Genomic DNA, 22049 nt, shown 5'->3' with positions numbered 1-22049 from the left:
GTATGTTTTTTACTCCTCAACAAGCAGTCAGTTTTCCAAACTATTTTGAATGGAATAGTACAATATGGCAGTTTTTCCTCATTCATGTTCCTCATCTCATCAACTCTTTCAAGTACTTCAGCAACCAAGCTGGTAACACCATACAGTTTAAAGCAAGGGAGTGTTCCTTTAGATCTGGCCTAACAGTGCAGTTCTGTCAACCATTTTTTATTTTTGTTTATTGAAATGCTTGCAACAAATATACACAACACTCCAAGGCTGGGTGCACCAATATCATCCTCACATGTGTCGATACAAGCCAATTTTTGTTATTTACATAGAAAATTCAAAAAATAACTGAACCCCCCCACACCTCTCCCGGCACTGAAATAGTTTTGCATCATACAATAGTCGGATCCAAAAGCCATGTGAACACACTTGAGTGATAGCACATAAAAGGTAGTTCCAAGTCCAATAGGTCCTGGCCAGACACATGAGGGAAGAGATCATGTAAATACGTAAGGCACGTTACACGTCAGGGTGGCTCAATAAGTACACAGTCAGTGGAGCCCAAAAGTCTTTGGGTCGTGAGGCCTCAAGCAGCTCTTCCGCGTACCCCTCCAGTTGTTCGCTACAATATATTAAGTCTCGGATCCATTTCTTTGCAGTAGGTGTGGATTTTGCACCCCAGCATTGCGCTACAGCACGCTTATCCACAGGGTCGAGACAGAGACTACCCGCCTGTTGAAGGGCTTAAGATACTTCATGCTACCCAACAGGCATGCTTCGGTACACACCGTACACTCCCCATCACAACATCTGAAAGCACACTCGCTACCTTGGCCCAGAACGCAGCTATCCCATCGCACTGCCACGCCAGGTGTAAAAATCGGCGTCAACCTGTCCGCACAATTAGCTGTTTCCGCAGGCCAAATCTGTGTAATTGCACTGGAGTATAATATAACTGGTGCAAAAATTTCAAATGAATGATGCTTTTATTATTGTTTGCCGTGAGAAGCCCAGTCAACTCGCAGCAAAATTTCCAGTGATTTAGAGGTAACTCATACCTCAGTGTAGTGTTCCACTTAAGATATGAAGGGTGGTCCCCTGGCTCCCTCTCCTGCTGTGACGCATCATATAGCCTAGTGATCAGACCCTTGTGTTTTTCCCCAGCCAGCACCGCCAGCAGTGCTCGCAGTGTTTGTGGTTGAGTGGGACAGTTAGGGTAAACGGCACTGACCCCCTGCCGCACTCTCACATAGGTGAATCCCAGCATCAACCTGGAATCTCGACCCGCCTGTACATCTTGAAGTGAGCGGAACTGACCCCGTTCATATAGGTCACCCCATTTGCATAACACAAACAGTCTCCAACGCGCGTTGAGCAGGTCGCTCCTGAGCTGCCGAAATGTCTGGATGTGCAGCAATAGGGAGCTTCAGGGCACATAGGTAATCTAGCTGGGCCCTCTTGGCAAGCGTCCACCAGGCCCAAGCAGTGCACGGTACCGGATAAATCTCTGTCCTCGGGGCGCCTTTCTCTCCAGAGAGTGTTTCCGCCACTAGCGCCATTGGGAGTGCCGCGTCAGACTCAATTGCTGTATAAGGCAAGAACCGCTGCGGAAAGAACCAATAATGGGCAAACTGAACATATCGGATGCCTCAAATCCTCCCCGGTCAAATGGCTGCACCAGAACATTCCAACTAAATCGTAGTTTCTCCCCCCCCCCAAACAAATGACAGTGGTGCCGATTACAGCGTCTTGAACAAAGAGATATTCAGCCGAATGGGGATATTCACTAAAAAATATAACAAATTTGGTAATATAGACATTTTCGTAACTGCAATACGATCAGCAAGCGACAGCGGCAGCCGAGCACACCGCTCCGCCCTATCTGTCATCTGTGTTACAACACGTCCATAGTTCATGGAGATTACCTGGTCAGGATCCCTATACAGCCATATCCCTAAATATTTCACCGGGTCCAAGTCAGAGGGAAGTTCAGCTCAACCTCACACATGCCAGCTGTCAGCTGGAACACCGTCGACTTTGCCCAGTTAATCCCTAACCCAGAGTAGCCCTCGAATTTAACGTACTCGTGGTTTAATTCCGGCATGTAAGTCGCTGGCTAATAAAGTAGCAGATTAATTTCCGTCCTCGGGTCGCTATTCCCTCCAGAGAGAGTTGCTGCCACTAGCAGCATCGGGAGTGCCGCATCAGACTCAATTGCTGTATGAGGCATGAACCGCTGTGGAAATAACCAATAATGGGCAAACTGCGCCTGTGTGCAAAGTTAATATAAGCGTCTATCTGATGCCTCACATCCTCCCCGGTCAAATGGCTGCACCAGAACATTCCAGCCGAGACCACCGCTCCGCCCTATCTTTCATCTGTGTTACATAGTTCATGGAGATTACCTAGTCAGGATCCCTATGCAGCACCAGGTCCAAGTCAGAGGGAAGTTCAGCTCAACCTCACGTGTGCCAGGTGTCAGCTGGAACACCGTCGATGTAGCTCAGTTAATCCCTAACCCAGAGTAGCCCTCGAATTTAACATACTCGCAGAGTAATTCCAGCAGGTAAGTCGCTGGCTCGCGAATATAAAGTGGACAACATGGGGTGGCTGCTGGAAACGCAAAGCAGCTGACGCATGCAACTGGCGAAATTTGCAAGGCAAGGGCTCCAGCGCTAACGCGAAAAGCATCAATGACAAGGGGCAACTCTGCCGCGTGCCTCTGCCGATCGGGAAGGCCGAAGAGACCCAGCCATTGACACGCAATCTGACCACGGGCGCGGTATACAATACCCTAATCCATTGAAGGAAGAACGGTGAAAGGCCCATCATTGTCAAAACAGTGAACATATAGTCCCACTGAAAGGAATCAAATGCTTTCGCTGTATCCAGTAGCTCCGCCACGCTTAGAATTCAGGGTCAAAGTAATGAAAGGTAGCGAAAAACGTGCCCAAATTGTGTATAACAGAAAATTCGGAGAGCAGCTAATCAGTTTCGGCATCCACTTACAAAACTTTCCATTGCAACCAATTGTGCATGCGTCTTCTGTTATTAAGCAGCTTTAAAATAGCAAGATGGCAGTCTCCAGTCTTGCAAGAAAATCCAGATTTTCCCAATTTTAAAAATGTCAATTCATCCGAACAATAACTTTGCTACTACACAATGCAACACACGTCTGCTTACAGCTCCATGATATCTGCCTTTCAAGGTCTGACAGTGAATGAGGAAAATAAATATGAAATCTAGTTTGACATTTTGGTACTATGGTTTGACATATTATCCTCATGCTGGTTCATTCCATTTATGTCTCAGGTTAATGGAAAGCCTGTCAATGTAGAGTAAATGTCAGATGTTAATGCTATATATACCTCATGAATTGACCACTGAATTAGAGAGCTCTTCGCCCAGGTTACCACAAGAGCTCCTGCCAGACGGCTGCAGCATCCATTCATATCTTGAGAGCCAATCCAGAGCCGAGTGGAGCTAAGTCCAGCTGTTGTTTGTTTTCTTTCCAACTTAAGTCTGGTAGTGACAGCTTCTCCAATGTGAACAGGTATGCAGTGTGCCGAATCCCAAGATACTCTAGAGGCATGTTAGCTACTCCAAACTCTTGTAGTGTAGCACATAGAAGTAGTCTTCCAGTTGCTAAGCTCCTAGGAACATTCCATTCTTGTTACAAATGTTCATATTATTTTTGCTGCTTGTAACATACATTAGTGCTGTAGTAATTATAGTCTATGTGGTTAGTTTCATGTACTAAGCAACTAGGCTGTTGAAATAAACACTTTCAAACATAGTTAGTGACTTTTCTCTTTACAGTGCTATTCTAAAGACAGAAAATTGGTTTGAATTACCACTGCGTCCCTGACCCCTTCACAGAACTGTTGGTATCCCAGAAAGCATGGATACCACACCAGCAGGTATGCCCAGTGGGGTTGTGTGGTGGTACAATAACTTTGAACTCTGTTTAAGCGATGGAGCACTGAACTCAGTCCTGGCACCCGTGGGTGGGAAGGCCAAAGCCTAGTGAGCTAGACCAGCGCCCTCGTTTATGCAACTCAACAATATTGTTTACATGATTGTGGGGTTATCATTAATAATATCTTTAATCCAAAAACAGACAAACAGTTATCATATGTTTCACCTTGCTTTACATAAAACCGTGTCTTCAAGACCATAATAAATATACAAAGAAAACATTTTATTAAGAAAGGTCAATTATCACCCAAAAAAGTACATGAGAACAATTTAAGATATCAAAACAATTGTAAATAAGAATGACGTCTCAAATATATAGTATAAAGACACAATACATTTCCACAAGATTATTTTGCTCACTTATGTGATATTCTTTTACACCTGTCCATATTTAATTTAATAATTTTCTTGGTAAAATATGACACCAAAAGTTATTTCACAGTATTTGTCTCTGTTAGATATATAGCCTTTCATATTTAATATTACACCATAAGCAGTTGACTTAAACACTAATGTTCGAGGCATGTGTGCTGTAGATAAGTCCGCTATCTAGTGTTCGGCTCAGATGATTATAAGTTGTTTTTGTTCCAAGAAGTTTTCTTCGGCTTTGTGACTCCTCCTCTTGGTAATACTGCGCATTGTCATCAACGCCGTCTTCAGAATGGTTTTTTTCCACTGGCGGGTTGAGATGTAAAATCTCGCAATCCAGTTCGAATCGCCCTCTGGCTCCCTTTGGTCCGTTATATCTGTGGTATTGTCTTGCTCTGTATCTTATTACTTCTCATACTTAGACTCTACAATACATAGTGGGTTTAGGCTCAGGCAAAAATGTCTCCATTTCCAATGCTCTCTGAGAATGACCTGCCCATGGAACGCACTTTGTTCCATTTCTGTCCGAAGTGCTACTCCAAATGCCCTCACACCGACCAACATCCCATTTGTACCTTATGCCTCTCGCCCGAACTTCGAGAAGACAGTTGTGTGGCCTGCAAGTCTTTTCAGTCCAAAAAGACTCTTAGGGGCTGACGTGTTAGAAGACAGGGAATACAGCGCAAACAAACGGACACTTTCTCTGACATCTTGGGCTCGGCACAAAGCGCTACTCGCTGGGCGAGAGATATTGTAAGAAAGTATATTTTTATTGGCTGGCGTCACCTTTTATTAGGTCTCACCTGCGTAGGCTGCGCATGCACAGTCTCTCTGGCGAGGTTTTATGTTTTTGGTGATCTTTCCATTACGGGCGTTAAGCCCCGCCCCTCTTTTCAATTGGCCGGTGTCACGTTTATGCTAAACGGTGGCCAGCCATTGGGAAAGAGCATGCTCTGACGTACACTTTTCTCTTTTTCTGCCTTCCCACTTGGACGGCCTGGCCTGCCTTTCTTCTGGCGTAAAGGTTTCTTATCTTTATAGGGCCAAACACATGGCCCCAAAAAGATAATAAACCTTTTACTTCAGAAGGAAAGCAGGCCAAGTCTACGTCGTGGCGAGCGCTGTGCTGCACATGATTCGAGGTGAGCGGGCATTCGAGCTTGGAGGCGGGGAGACCCAAAGCTCTGGCTGTGTCTGCCGATAGAGAGGGGCCATGAGTTCGTATTTTGTTAACTCACTCTTCTCCAAGTACAAGGCGGGGACTCCCTGCGCCCCACCCAACTACTATGACTGTGGCTTCACGCAGGAGCTGCGGTGTAGGCCCACGGTGGCGTACGGGCCAGGCACCGGGGGCTCCTTCCAGCACCCCGGCCAGAACCAGGACTTCTACCACGGGGCGTCGTCGCTCTCTTCCTCCCCCTATCATAAAAGCCCGGTGCCATCACCTGCCACGGGGACCCCAGCAACTTTTACGGCTACGGACCTCCTGCACCACAGGGGGCCCTGTCGGAAGCAGCCAGGACCCCGAGCTGGGGCTGCAAGCTGGCCAACGAGGGCGTGACATCGGAGCTGAGCCCGTCGCCCACCCAGCTCTTCTCGTGGATGCGGCCGCAAGGTGATGCGGGCTCCGGCCGGACACTTCCAGACCAATAAAGGCACTTTTAATTGTTTTACGGTGGTCCCGCATGCCGCCTCCGCGCAGCTGCTCTTAGAGTGTATTTCTGTTAATTGGGGTCTTCTTCCTTCCTGCTGGGGGCCCCCTCTTTCAACAACCCTTATGGCACTTTTTACAGCTCTAGCGCGTATTCGTCTCCTAAGACGTTGCTCACTCCTCGGAAGAAAAAAAAAATCTGCAGGAAACGAAGTCTCCCATCTGCACACGAGCTGCTCCCTCAATCCGATATTGTACTTACAGGATATTTCTTCAGCTGATGTCGTAGGTCCCTTGGCAATACCAAAGTTTTGAAATTTAGGCATCAGCACGGACAACGGGGAGGACAATGGACAGAAACGCAGCATACCAGGAGACTCGGAATAAATATTGTATCTTCGCCTAATAAGGAACTTGCCCGCCTTTCAACATTTTTATTCGCTTTTTCCCAAAACGCCACCGCACCTTCTTCCTCCTTTGTCCTCAAAATGCACCAGGGGCCGGAGGTCACAGCTTTACTCTTGGGCAGCTGCCGCTGCCTCATAGCCACGCAGCTTCTCTGTCTATGCTCATGGGGTCCTAGCTCCCCTCTCTATTCCGGGGCAGCCGCTGCTGCCTCAGAGCCTTGCCAGCGCCACAGTTTCTCAGTCTGCCATACTCTCAGCTCCAACATCCTGGGAGCCGTGACCCAGCGAACATGTCAGCTAAAACTCACAGCTCCCCAGCCATCTGATGCCTTCTTACTACATAGCTACCAAGGTTTCAAATTGCCAGCTGTGACATTTTCAAAATTTTACTCCGTCCACCTCAAGTTGTTCCCTACATTTTCCTGTGTCTCTGTTCACTCATTTTATTTCTAAAATAAAGTACCACTTCCTGCCTCGCTCAATGCTTGCCTCTGGTTGAACGTCAGATATACTCCATGCCTGTCTATCTTCGTGTTCCCCCTTCCCGCCACTCTTCCTGTGTCTCTCTGCACCCTCAGTATAAGCCCCTTTTTGAATGTCAGCCATGTACCTTGCCTTAATAAGGTTTTCTTTTCTTTGTATAATGTAGGGAAATATCAAGCCCTGATGCTTTTCCGTGTGCTTGCCAGCAGCAAAGAGCGCCGTGCAGCAACACAAGGCGGGGATGTTGTGCATTCAAACACCGAGATTGTGTTCCTTGTAATTCCCTCCCTCCTCCATGCCCCCTCTCTTGCTCCCACTGCTATTTCAGTCTCTTCAGTTAAAGCCATGCTGCCCTGACAGGGAGCTTAGAACCGCCCTCATGGGACCAGCTACTTCTCTTCAGCTGCGTGTGCTGGTTCTATGTTTTGTTTCAGCACTATGCATTCTGGAGCAATAGTCCCCAATGTTAAAAGTGAAATTACAAAGGCTATATTAAGCAACGTGGTAATTGGTTATAAAGCCAAGACCGTCGGATGAGGTCTTGCGTCATATCCGGTCATTTGATAACTGTGAAGGGAACATTTGTCATCTATTCCGATCTTGTGTACATTAGTGTGTGCATTTCTGCTGAATACAAACACTCTGAAGCTGGCATTTTAGCTCCTCAAGCTTCCAACCGGGTTTTCACTTTTCCTCTATATTTTTCAAGAAACAGCAGCCCTCGTTTTGATCTGCGATGGATGTATGACGTTACAACGCATACTTTTACATCGCATGCCTTTACAACGCGGTATTTACAACGAATACCTTTACAACGCATAGTGCTTTAGGGCGCTGGATAGTGAATAGTTTAATTTACTATTCCAACTCCAGTCCCCGTGGACACTAGGGAAGGTGTTGGACAGTAAATTAAACTTATTCCCTATCCTAGAGCGCCCCCCAGCGCAATGCGTTGTAATGGTTTGCGTTGTAAAAGTTGCGTCGTAAAGGCACTGCGTGGTAAAAGTTGCTTTGTAAAGGATGTTTCCCATCTGGGATGCCTCTGAATTCAATTTGTCTATGTTGACTCATACATTTTAACCCGTTAGGGATTCGCTTTTAGGTGTACCTTTTTGTTTTTATATTGTGAAAACGTTCTGTTTAATTTGTATTTTATAGGCTTGATGGGGACAGCTATAAAAGTACTTTCAATAACATAAGTGGCCACCTTCGTAGGTAAAAATGCATCATTTTGAGACGATATTTTTGAATAGGCTTGGAGTTGTAAGGCTCGTGTTTTAATTCAATAGAAAAATACAACCTGCTTTTTTGAAGCATTGATTCGAAGACATTTTGAGCAGTTGTACATATTTTTGACTTACCTGTTTATTGACGAAAATATTTTTAAATGAATGGGTTCAATATAGAGAACATTTTAAAACGAGCGTAGCAAAACCAATAGGTCATACTTTGGCTGTTGGTGTTTTATCTTTGCCAATGTTTTTTTTTGTTTTTTGCCATGGCTTTTGTAAAACATTATTTTTGGGGGAGCTTTGGGACCCACCTACAATAAGACAAAAAGGATTGGATAAAACCAAAAGTATGTTATTGTCGCAGTAGCTCCTGGTTCTGAAGGGAACTTCTTTGTGGACGGATATGCACTTTATGAAAGAGCAAGATGCCCTCACTCAGGGAAGTTTGTCTATGGCTGAAGTGGGCTGACCCACTGCCCTGTTCTGTGCTAGGTGGAAGTAATATGTGAATGGCATGACAGCGAACTTGTGGATGAAGGGGACTGGCTATATCCTTTAGCCAGTCCTCTTCATCCGCAGGTCTGCTGCCATGCCATTTACAAATGAATTCCACCCAGCACAGCATACAGATATGTAGTGGTTTTTAGCCCGTCTTCTATAATTTTAGTAAATTCAAAAGGTGCTAACGGGAGACCTATGAAGTCATCCATTAAGGTTGTTTAGCTTCTTGGAATTTCAAGGGCTTAATCTTCAACATTTTATGAGATGTGTTCTAGTGTATGAATGTATTTACCTTGCACTCACTTTTCATACCGTGAACCATAGTACCATAATTTCAGTACTCAATACTGTAGTCAACTCTCTAAGCATTAAGTTGATTTTTCTGTTATCGCTCTGATTAATGTATCTCAGACTCATGGTGTTTTCCACTCAAGGTTTCCTAACTGTCAGTTAGGAATCCTCTGGGCTTGGTTCTAGGCCCCTGCTTTTCTGTTGTTACATTGCATGTCTTGGAGACATCATTTCAAACTTTGGTTTTGCCCGGCATCTTTTTGCCAGTGATGCTCAAATATTTTACTCCATCTCAACTTTTACCCTGATCTGCAATCTAAACTTCTGACTGTCTCATAGCTATTCGACACAGAATGTAAATCCATTCTGTTATGCTGCAATCCAAGACCAAATATATTTCTTACCATACAAGGTCAGAATACAAGCATGTCCTATTTCCTATGTTGTTTCACAGGAATACTCTTGCCCTGGGAATTCAGGCAGAATCTTTTTCTGAACTGCTCAACCCAATATAAGAAACTATGTACTCAGTATTTGCAAAATCTGCCCCGATTCCCTTTCACATGGCTAAAGCATTGCTTTCCTCGCCTGACTTGGGCATTTCCATTTTCATAGATTTATTCGGATAAAAACATCCATAAAAGATTAAAAAAAATATACATCAAAACATACCAAATAATGGGAACAATCGCCAGCCACGTGTTGTGAATGACACCAGGCTGTGGTGTGGGTGGAGTCGGTTCTGGGACCAGCAGCAGCCGCTGGGTGTGTATCACATCTAAAGGTATTTTGAGGCATGGGTAGCACAGGAAAAGGAGTTTCAAGTCAGTGCTTCCAGTCAAGATTTAGGTCAGGTGGCCGAAGTGAGTAATGGGCATGTTTACTTTTCGCATGCAGGGTCTGCCTACTGTATCTGCAGTGTAACATTGCCTCATGCACCGAGGCCTCTGCTGAACTGCCATGTCGGGCGCTCTACACTGCTGGCCTTATAATGTGTGAAGACTGTGTCTGTCAAGATGTGCATTTGGGGGCCGAAGTGTGACCGGAGAGCGCTGTGAGTAATGGGCGCATCAGACTGTCTCGCCTGCCGTGTCTGCCCGCTGTAGCTGCTGAGCATCGTTGCCTCACAAGGCCTCTGCTAAGCTGCCTGGCTGGGCACACACACTACACAACTGGTCTTGTGTTGGTAAAGACTGCACACTCTCTACACCACGCGCCTGTTGGAGCCAGTCCCCTGACCGTTTTGGGTCAGTGTACACTGTGGAGGACAATTCATTGGTTCTGCTCTGTGGCAGGGGTGTTTCTGAAGACGGAGAGTCATGGCTCATGTAAAACATTAGAAGAACGGCTGTATCCTCTTGCTGAGTAGACTGTGTGGTTTTCAGTAGAAGAAAGTATCTCGGCAAGCAAGACCCAGCAATATATTAACCCTTTCAGAGCTCCCCTGGCACTTAATTATGGCAGGTTCCTCAATTGTGATTCCACCCCCATTTCTGGCACAACAGGGTCAACCTCCCATTCAAGGTGAGGAGTGGATAGACCTGTTTGATAATTACATTATTGCACTGGATGGGCTGGAATCCACTCCTAAATGGAATAAAGCATTGTTATTAGACACCATTAGCAAGGAGGCTCATCATATTTTTAAATACTTAACTTAGGTGCTGGGTAGTGACAATCGGTACAAAAGGGGGTGGTTATGGACAGAGCATCTGAACCAATCAAACACTCACACCCAGTCAAAAGATCTGGGTTGAATCCAACACCGTTCTTTAGCCCACTCTGCCACCCCAGTTCAGACATGGCTATATGCAAATCAGTCTGACCCTGTGCCTCATGGGAACAGTCCAGCCCGAACTGCCAAGCCATGCCTTCTCTGGACCGGAAACAAGCTTCCAAGGACCGGTTTCTGGCATTACAGCCGTCTTCAGCCCGGCTTGCTTGAATCCAGTGGCAAAGTGAGCAAGGGACTCACGTCTGAGCATACCCTGCCACACTTATGGCGGCCAAAGCGGTACAAAAGGGGGTGGTGATGGACGGAGCATCTGAACCAATCAAACACTCACACCCAGTCAACAGATCTGGGTTTCATCCATCACCGTTCTTTAGCCCCCTCTGCCACCCCAGTACAGACTGCCAAGCCCTGCCTTCCCTGGACCGGAAACAAGCTTCCGGTCCTCGGAAGCTTGTTTCCGGTCCAGGGAAGACATGGCTTGACAGTTCGGGCTGGACTGTTCCCATGAGGCACAGGGTCAGACTGATTTGCATATAGCCATGTCTGAACTGGGGTGGCAGAGTGGGCTAAAGAACGGTGATGGATTCAACCCAGATCTTTTGACTGGGTGTGAGTGTTTGATTGATTCAGATGCTCCGTCCATCACCACCCCCTTTTGTACCGGGTAGTGACAATCAGCATGTCGAGGATGTGTTCAAGGAGGCAAAACTACATCTGGACAAAAGGTTTGCCAAAGAGGAGATTATTGTAATGTAATGTTACAAGTTTTATAGCAGCCCTCAAAAAGCAGGCAACTCGCTGGATAACCGTGTATCAGACTTATGTAAACATTCTATAAAATTTAATTTTGGCCAAATGACCGACGATCCGGGACCAACTTATTGTCCAGTGGCAGAGTAAAAAAACACAGGAGCATCTGTGGGCAGCAAAAAATCCTTCCTTGAAGGATGCCGTCTCCATTGCCAAGGTTGTTGAAGACTTGGAGGGATTGTATGAAAGAGATGAGTAGGAAAGAGACTGTAGAAGGCGAAGTTGCTGCAGTTGGAAAGACCAAGCAAATACAATAATCAAGCACAGAGAGAGGCAAAAGCAAAGGGTTGCTCCAGGTGCTGCAGTGCGTATCATACCAGTGACTCAATGGGGTGCTTAGCTTCAAACAAAGAGTGCAGAAGATTTGTCTATAGAAGTCAATATGCCCCGGTCTGCCAAATCCTGTGCTGCAGTTACCGATGACTGCAGTTGGGAAGACGAGAATGAGTATTGTGTGTTGATGGTTCTCCCTGACTTGGGAGAATATGTCAGAAGGATTCAACCAAAGGCACAGTTGTGGCCAGCATGGCTCACGGGTGGGGGGGGGGGGGGCGGGCGAGGGGTCACGAGGGAAGGGGGGTCGTGTTGGGAGGTTGGGTTCAATAATTTAAGAAAAATAAAACCTATCTTTCTGCCGGCCTGGGTCTTGCATCTTCACTGCTCGGTCTGCTCCTGCTGTCCTGCCTCTGGCCAGAACAGGATCAGGCAGCCTCCCTCCCCTCCCCTAAGCCAATCACAACGCTACAGTGGAGCATTGTGACTGGCCGGGACGCCGCCCAGCCAGGGGCTGTAGGGGATTGCATATTCTCCATGTAGGCTGCAACCCAGAATACATATGACTGGTTTGGTCGGCCCAAGAGGGCCGACCAAACCAGTCATGCGTACTCAGGAGTGGGTAAACCACCCCTGCCCTGCCTGGGCAGCTCTGCCCATCAGCCACCCCGCAGTGTGGAAAGAAACAGAAAATAGTAATAACAAAAAGTTATTATCATTTTATGATTTGGCTTTCTCGCACTGCGAGAAATCAGTGGGGCAACACTCCTCCGTCCTAGTGGAGGAGCCGCCCCTGCTAAGGCATCATTCCAGATTCTGGACAGATGGGTGGAACTGATGGATCGACTCCAGCTCTTTATTGAATATCGAACCTGGAGAAAGGAGAGACCTTATGTTACGCTTCTCCCCAAAGATATTAATCCTAGAGGTTACACGGAGAAAAGATAGAAGTGTTGTGATATTTTTTGTCTCCCATTGAGTTCAAATCACGACAGGTCGTGGGAAAAACTTATGTGGCTGAAGATGGGCCAACGATTTTGGGGTTGGTCCATCAGTTTGACCTGCATATTGTTATTGATCGAAAAAGGTAAGAGAGGCTGGCTAAGTCGAAAGCGTCCCTTTAAAGGACGGTTTCCCTCCCCCAGCAGAGGCTTCATCATAGGGAATCCTCCTCGCACAATGAAGCCTAGTCATGGTGCGGGCTACAACCCTCTCGCTGCGACGGAGGAGCCCAAGGATGTTTTGTTTTCAGAGGGGTTCTCATTAAGACCCGATGTGAGCTGGCAGAGTGTTGGGAGTCGTACAGTGCTAATGAGGGTGAATTAAAGATAGCTGCAAGATTTACCGCATACTTTTATTCTGGCTGCCTTATACTAGGGTTAAAAACAGCAATGAGAACATACCAGGCAGTGTATGAGTAATTACACAGCTCATAGTGTCTGGCTCATATGAGTTGTATACTTACTCATACATTGCTCAGTATGTTGTTTTTTGTTCCCCTACAGGTACCGCCAGTGAATCCACCATCTTGCTACCCCTGGATCACTGGTCTAGTATCAAACACAGGTTACTGAAACACTTACCATTGTTGTTATTTCTTTTCACTATTACAGCAGTAGCTCATTCACTATCCTGAAGAAAACCCTGATACTTTCAAGGTCATAGGCTGAAACATGTCGATCTAAGTTGAGGACGACTTGATCTAATGGTTCCTGTCATACCTCTTTTTCTCCTTGCTGTTTTTAACCCTAGCACAAGGGGTTTTGCTTGGTCTTTTGCTTTCTCGCCCTAAGTCCGGCGGGTATGCCCCCAGAAGTGGGTCCCGGGCTCACTGTACCAGTGGATTCAAGTTAGCCTGGCTGATGAGGGGGTGAGATCCCGAAACTGGTCACAGGATGCTTATTTCCAGCCCAGGGCGGACCTACTTTGGCAGTTCAGACTGGACCGTTCCCATGAGGCACAGGGTCAAGACTGATTTGCATATGGCCATGTCTAAACTCGGGTGGCATGGGGAGCAAAAGAATGATGCATTTAACCCAGATCTATTGACTGGGGATGAATGTTCTGATTTGTTCGCCATTCCGTCGGTCAATTTTGTTAGTCGCAACTGCTGGAGGTAAGAGCGGTGGGGCAGGTGGGACCGGCTTGAGGGGGGAAGGGGGGATTTTGAGAGACAACCACAAGGGAAAAAGAATTATTCATTTAATTTTTTTTGTCAACTCTTTTTATTGGCATTTCTATGTCATTTTCAACAACTCAGTTCACGCATCATGTACATCAAATACATTATCACCAGTGTTCTGCTATCAGCGCTCCGACTACGCCTTTTGCTATTAGGACGCTAATGTAGTTTGACATATACGTCAGGCAACTGAGTCCCGGGCCTTCATACATGTCCATTTCCTGTGAGAGTCTTTGCGTCTCTTTTCCGCTTGGAGTGCCAGTTCATATATACATAACTCAGTTGCAACCATAACATTTGCAAGAAAACATTAATAACGAGATACAGCTTTATCACCAGGGTTCAATACAAAACATTCCCCCATTCCCCTCCCCGAGGTCCACCTCCACCTCCTTCATTCAGTAAGTGTGTGTTTATTCCCTTATCTTATCTAACAGGCCTCCCACACCCCCCACTTCTCTTCTCCTCTCTCTCGTCGCATATATGCTTCCCCATGTCTACTGCACCCTCACAGCATTCCGGCCATGAGCCCCCGCCTGCGCGCTAGTGTCAGTATTACTGCTGTCATTGTTGTTGTTATTGGTGTTCGCCGTGCGCCCCTCCCCACTGTTATCCATTCCATCCTCCGTGTCCCCCGCCACCTCCTCAGCCGTGCCAGTCCCTGTTGCCTGTAGCTTGTTGAGCATGCCCTCCCAACATTCCGCAATGGGCTCTCTGCGGAGTCCCACTGTTTCCTCTCTCCTAATGGCGGTCCACTCCGCACGGGTCCACGACAGGAGAGACAAGGTCCACGCCTGCACACTGGGTGGGTCCCTCGCCTTCCATCTCTTTGTTAGCAGTCTCACCGCCGTGACCATGCCCAGGTCCAGAAATCAGGACGACGCCTTGGTAGCAGGTGACCGCTTGAAGTGGTGTAAGAGGAATTCAGACCAGTCACAGGGGATTGCGCGGCCAGGGCATTGCACGAGCCGGGCATGGATCTCCCTCCAATAAGTGCCAAGTCGTGAACAGCGCCACAAAAGATGAAGGAGGTCCGCATCTAGCTCGTCGCATCGAGGGCAAGATGCATCTGCCCTGTTAAAATATTTATTAATTAAGGCTGGGGTGAGGAAGGCCCTGTGGAGTATATATACTTGGATCTGGCAAAAGCGCATGTTTCTGGGGATACGCACCGGGCTTTTGAGCATCCTTTCCCATTCTTTGTCCGTCAGCGGTCTTCCCATATCTTGTTCCCACTTTCCGCGGAGGGGGGCCAAGTCCAGCTCCGTGTGCAACCGTAGGGACGCGGCAAACCATTTAATGAGATGCCTGCCCCTGCCCATGACATGGAGGTACTGTATCGTCAGGTGCTGCGCCGGCTCTTCCGCTATGTCGCCCCACCCCATCGCCATCCGGGCCGTGAGGGACCTATGCATGAGGAAACCCCCAGGGGGGAGCCCAACATTTGCAACCAACGTCTGGAAGGGGATCAGGGCTCCATCCAGGTATAGATCGCCTAGCGTCTGCACATCCGCCTCCTGCTACTGCTCTAGCATGCGGCGTGTGAGAACACCCTCACCTCCCATAGAGCCCTCTAACGGCACCGCGGGCGCGTATGGAAGCACTTTCCTTGTGAGGTATAGTGCCCTACGGAAGCATTTGTATGCCACCCCTAGCAGAAGCGGGGCAGGTCTGGCCCTGGCTGCCAGCGGGTGAAACATCCTTTCCATGGTGTAATGCGGCTCACTTGTGGCGGTGTCCTCTCTCCCCCTGTCCGCCATCCAGTTGGCAATCCATTGGATCTGCGCTGCCAGATAGTAGTGCTCAAAGCAGGGGACGGCCAGGCCACTTTTGTCTGTGGGAAGAAATAGCTTCCCTAGGGCCAGGCGGTGTCGAGACGCGCCCCAGACGAAGTCGCGCAGGGTCCCGTTAAGCTTGGAGAAGAAAGATGCAGGCACGAACAGAGGCAGATTTGCGAAATAGTATAGAAGGTGAGGAAGCATCACCATTTTGGCCAAAGCGACCCTGCCCGTGGGCGTCAGGGGGAGCGTGGACCAGAAGCTTATCTGCGCCTTGAGCGCTGCAACCGCTCTACCTAGGTTCCCGTCCATCAGGTCCGCTGGCTGCCGGTAGATCTGGATCCCCAAGTATTTAAATGTGTCCGCTCGCCACTGCCCTCTCGTGCCCTGTAGGCTATACTCCGGATCATTAACCTCTGTATTAAAGGCATATAGGCAGGACTTACCCGCATTAACTCGGAGCCCCGAGAGACCGGAAAATCGACTTAGCAGTTGGGCAAGCTGTTCCGGCATACTATTCACATCCCTGACAAAGACCAATAGATCATCTGCATATAGGGACATTTGATGTATACCATCCCCTAGTGGAATCCCGTCAGCCAGCAGTTGCCTCATGGCTGCCGCCAGAGGTTCAATGGCGAGCGCAAAGAGCAGCGGTGACAGAGGGCATCCCTGTCGAGTGCCTCTGCCCACCTCCACCTCCTCCGAGACGTATGGCCCCAGCCGGACGCGGACCACGGGGTTCCTATACAGAAGCCCCACCATCTCCAGAAATTCCCTTTCCAGCTCATACGCCTACAACACCGCCCGGAGATATCCCCACTCGAGGCTATCAAAGGCCCTTTCTAGGTCCAGTATCAGGCACCCTGCTCGAGGCCACACCACCGCCGCCACCGCCGCCACTCGAAAATACCTCCTGAGATTCAGGGATGTGGACCTCGCCGGCACAAAACCATTCTGGTCTGGGTGGACCAGATGCAGGACTATCGGCGCCAGACGCATAGCGAGTATCTTGGCTAATATTTTATAGTCCGTATTGAGCATCGCCAACGGTCGATACGAGCTCAGGGACATTGGGTCTCTGTCAGGTTTGGGCAGGGACACCAAAAACGCTTCTCTCAGGGAGGACGGAAGTCGGGCCTCAGCTATCGACGCCCGATACATCTGGAGCAGCCATGGTGCCAGGATGTCTCTGTTCACTTTGTAATATTCAGCTGGCAGGCCGTCCGGCCCTGGTGTTTTCCCCCTCGCCAGCGCCTGGATCGCGTCACCCACCTCCTCCAGCACGAGCGGGGTACCCAGGTCCGCCCTCTGTGCATCAGAGACTGTGGGCAGCGTAACCAGCTCTAGGAAGTCAGCCACCGCATGTTCCCGGCCAGTGCCTCGAGCTTTGTAGAGGTCCCGATAGTGCTCAGTGAACGCCTGGTGTATTTTGCGCTGTGTATACACCACAGTACCGTCTCCTAAGCGAATGGCAACGATTGGCGCCTTGCGCTCCGCGGCCTGTATCAGCTAGGCTAGCAAGCGACCTGCTCTATTTGCTTTCGCATGTGTCCTGGCCGTGTGCGCTGCATAATTGTGACACCTTAGTCTCTCAATGAGGACTGCATGCTCACCTCGTAGCTCCCCCAGCTTAAGCGCATGCCTACCCGCTCCCTCCCCCTCTCGCTCGTACTGGTGTAGCTCGGATTCTATGCGGGTCAGGGACACAGATACCTGCGCTCGGATGTTCCACGTGGTCCCTATGCAGTGCCCCCGGATAGTTACCTTATGGGCGTCCCACTCCACCATAGGGTTGCTCGCTGTGTCCTCGTTTTCCTCAAAGTAGGAGAGAATGGCGGTACCCAGGGATGATCTGAACTCCGTATCCTCTAGCGCGGCCAGCAGCAGTCGCCATGTGGGCACCGGAGGTCTATCTGCCACCCAGCTAATCTGGAACCACAAGGGGTTATGATCCGAGTGCGTCCTGCCTAAATATTCCGACTTGGTTAAGAGCGGGAGCAGGGACTGGGAGCCTACTATTCTGTCCAGCCTATGAATTATTCATTTAATTTTCCCTTGTGGTCGTCTCTCTAAATCCTCCCAGCCGGCCCCACCGCTCCTACCTGCAGCGCTAAATAGTGTGTCTTTTGCTGTCTCACCCTAAGTGCGTAAGGTATGCCCAGATGTGGGTCCCCGGCTCACTGTGCCACTGGATTCAAGCTAGCCTGGTTGATGAGGGGTGAAACCCCGAAACCAGTCCCAGGATGCTTGTTTCCGATCCAGAGAGGACCTGGTTTGGCAGTTCGGGCTAGACTCTTACCATGAGGCACAGAGTCAAAGGGGTGTGGCTAGGCACGCAACGGCACACTCTGAGGGCTCCCTGCCGCATCACGCGCCGCCTGGCTGGCGGGCGCGACCACGCGAGGCCGGGGTGTCCGTCTACATGCTGGGCCTGGAAACGTGATTTGAAATGCATAGCACCGGAGACCCCCTGAAGCCACGCAACCAAGCCTAGGCAGATGTGTCTGCGCCCCGAGGCCTTGATCGAAGCCGAACTGCACCAGGACTGACACCCCCCACATCTCCCACCGCAAAGAGCTAGGGAGGGACCCGGGACGGGGAGCCACATCGAGCGCCTGACGGGAGCCACAACCGTGAGAGACGAGATCCCCCCCTGGAGAATACGGCGCTGAGCGGCTGACCGGGCTGGAACCTCCGGGCAATGAGAATAGCCCACGGTGATGCCCACACGACTACAGTGACAAGGGGCACCCCGTGGTGCGCAATTCGCTGAGGCCTACAGGCCCTCTTGCCCGCCCTGGCGCTGTGGGGACGTGACTAACTGCCACACACCCGCATCGGAGCCTCCTGGGGCCACAACACACTGCCTGGTAGACGGGCAGGAGCACGGGAAACCGGAGGTTCTGCCGAGGGACTGGGCCTGAAGACGAGGCCCACAACATGTGGCATCGGAAGCCCCTTGAGCACCCGAGACCGGGACAAAGTGCACGCTCCTGAGACACGTGGGCCCCAGCCACTACTGGAACTTGCCATTACCTCAACACCCCAAACCTCCTGCTGACTGACCCCAGGGGGGATCCCGAGGCACGGAAACTCTGCAGCAACCTACAGAGGACCAAAGCTAAAAGAGGTACGATCACCTGGAGAGCGCGACCTTACGCTGCGGGTTGGGACGGGGTCCCGCACTGGCGGGAGTGGACCACAGCGCTAATCCCCACTATGGCAACTGCGCAACGAGAACACTCAAGCGTTACAGCCCACCACTAGATCAAGACGCTGAGACGAACTGCGCTTAGCCCTCACCCACCCCCCCAACATCCTAGAACCAGATGGAGGACCTCTGAGACCTGCGCGCTTGGAGACACTGCACCGTGATTCATCATTGATGTGATACATGCAGAAGGGGGAGACCAGCGGCTAACAGGCAGAACACGGGGACACGCTGATGAGAGCGGCCACAGACACACTAGCTACGCACGTACCCTATGCCCGCTCTGAACGAACATTTCCGGCTGGTGAGTACACCTGGACACCTGCAGGCAGTACTGGATACCTTGGATCACAATGGCTGACTCAGCCTGAGACTGGAGGGGGCGACACCCGGTACCTTGGATCACAATAGCTGGTTTAGAGGAAGGAGGAAATCCACAGTGGCCACAACAGATACGCTGACAGTCCCGGCGGCCCTTCAAGGCTGCCACACCCTTGATCCTACGCTACCTGAGCTGCGAATTGACGCAATTCCTACAGCTAAAGATTCTCGCGGACACCTCAGGCCCCCTCGCCCATCGCTTCGCCCATGTCTGGGGGTGTGAAGACGCGCACTGGCACTGGAAGTGCGCAACCAAAAGGGAAAACGGATAAACCACAGAAACAGATGGAAGCAGACCAAGTGACGTCGAAACTGGACTCTGTGCTCGCAGCCATGTAACGGCTGGAGGAATCGCTCTAGCTAACCCGCACCTCTCTGGAAACAAAAATAGATAGTGTTGCGATTGACCTCGCCCATTTACGAGCTGACCAAAAGAAGCTGGCAGACCGCACTACCTCTCTGGAAGGAGCAATGGCAGATCTCGAACACCGAGTCAGTCAGACTGATAAACAAGTAAAAGACCTCCTAAACAGAGTTGAATTTTTTAGAAGACCGTGCTGAGGATGCGGAAGGGCGGGCACGGAGAAACAACATCAGGATAGTAGGAGTGCCGGAAAGATGGGAGGGGAAGGACCCTACACAACACATGGAGGACTGGCTGAGGGCCCTACTGCGTGGTGGAGCGTGCACACCGGGTGCCGACGAGACCTCTCCCCAAAGGCTCTAACCCTAGACCGCTACTCCTCTGGATTCTGAATTACCGTGACCGAAACTCAATCCTACGAGAAACAAGAAAACTCGGAGATGTCCAGATCGAAAACACCAAAATAATGTTCTTCCCCAATTACACGGTACAGGTGCAGCGTTAGAGACACTCCTTGCTTGCTATAAAACAGAGACTGCGCTGCATGGACCTCAAATATTCTCTCTTCTTTCCTGCCAAGCTGAGAGTGGTGGCACAAGACAAAATGCACTTTTTCACCAGCCCTGAGGAAACCGAGGCTTGGCTGGACAGTGGTGTGGACACGGCGCCCAGGCGGGCACAAGGATCCACCACAACGACACGCACACGAGGACCGCGATGACAACACAAATCGCCAACGATCCATCAGTCGCAAGGGACGAAGGACCACTCCCCACCTGTGGAACTAGTTCTCCTAGAACAACAGGACGCTCTCCGCAGAGTCATGGAAATTAGCAGTTCCCCTACGTCAATCTCTGCCCAGGACGCCAGCCCCCGGGCCTTTCCAAGTGACGACGAGGCTATCTATGGGCTACCGGACTCTCATATGTCCATGACCCAACCGAACGTCACACCACAGATGGCGGATCTGTTCAACTGAAGGGTATCGCCAGATCTCAATGGGGAACGTCTGGGCAGCAACGCCTTTGATCACGCAGTCCGCATACATCTCTGCGAGGCTGTGACCTAGGGACGCTTGAGGCGGGGCCTTTGTCTCACCCAGGGACAGCGGTGGAGAAACGCAGTGAGTACTACCCCCGAAGCTCGCACAGTGGCGAGATGCCATACTATTGATACCCCCCTGCTGCCCCTACCTACTGGGCCCTGACTATTGGCAACTCGGCCACGTCTATGGCGCATGGCCCTATATGACCTCTTATGTGATTCACCCTGCACAGACACATGCAGAACGAGCCAGGACATAAAAGCCCAAAATGACTCCTGCCGAGCATTGCCTATTTACTGAGGCCTAGGGAGGGACGAAGCCTCTTAAGATAGCCATACTGTTACAGTAACGCAACTGAGCCTAGCATATAACACCCCCTAGAATTGAAAGGTTACTTATCTCGATTGAGAGTTTGGACGGCGGCATGTTCAGCAACCGACCTTTTGGTATTACTTACTGGTTTGGCCCTTTCTGGTCTGTTATGTTTTCTACCTTAAACTCCTTATGTCTTATTGAGGATTTCATCCTAATGTCAATGAAGATGTCTTTGAAGTCGGAACGGGGGGTTGGGCGGGAGGGCCGGGGGTGGGTTGGCGCGGTGGGAGGGAGGTGGGAGGAAAATGTGGAAGTCACCTTGAGTAATAAAATGACTGCGATAAAAATATGTACTTGGAACATTAGAGGCATGCAAGCACCATTGCGCAGATATCAAATTTACTCCTACCTCAAGCGCCACCAGGTCCACATTGCACTCCTACAGGAGACACATTTGAATAAGGCGGAAGTACAAACACTGCACCGCAGATGGCGCGGACAGCTCTACGCCACAGAATACTCTTCCTACGCCCGCGGGGCACTGCTGTGGGTAAGGCCTGGGACTCCACTAGCAGTAACACATTCCCACGCTGACCCAGAGGGTAGGTTTGTTATCGTCCATGGCCGGCTGGATGGGCAGCCAGTGATTCTGGTCTCCTTGTACTCCCCTAACACAGACCAGGGGGGCTTTTTTGCACAACTCTCAGCACAACTGGCACCTTGGCATGGCATCCCCTGGTGTGAGAAGTTGGCCTGATAGGTGATGTTTCCAATTCTGGAACCACCTATTATCAGACCAAACAATCCCTTATGGTGTCAGGTTGTAAGTCAACCTTGTTAGACAAGCTATCCTAGGGGTAGCATGGACTAAGCAGCCTAAAGGCTTAACTTAAGAGGTCGTGTTAAGCGAGCTGTTTTACCACATACAATCCTGTAATATCAAATGAAAGGACACCACACAAGTATATATTATAAAAATATATGTGTTTATTACTAAAAACAATCCCCAGTATTCTTTATGAATAAAGGGGCACAAGCGTTAAATCAAAAGC

The sequence above is a fragment of the Lissotriton helveticus genome (genome assembly GCF_964261635.1).
Source record: "Lissotriton helveticus chromosome 1_1 unlocalized genomic scaffold, aLisHel1.1 SUPER_1_unloc_13, whole genome shotgun sequence".
NCBI lineage: Eukaryota > Metazoa > Chordata > Amphibia > Caudata > Salamandridae > Lissotriton > Lissotriton helveticus.
This window is presented reverse-complemented; position numbering follows the sequence as displayed.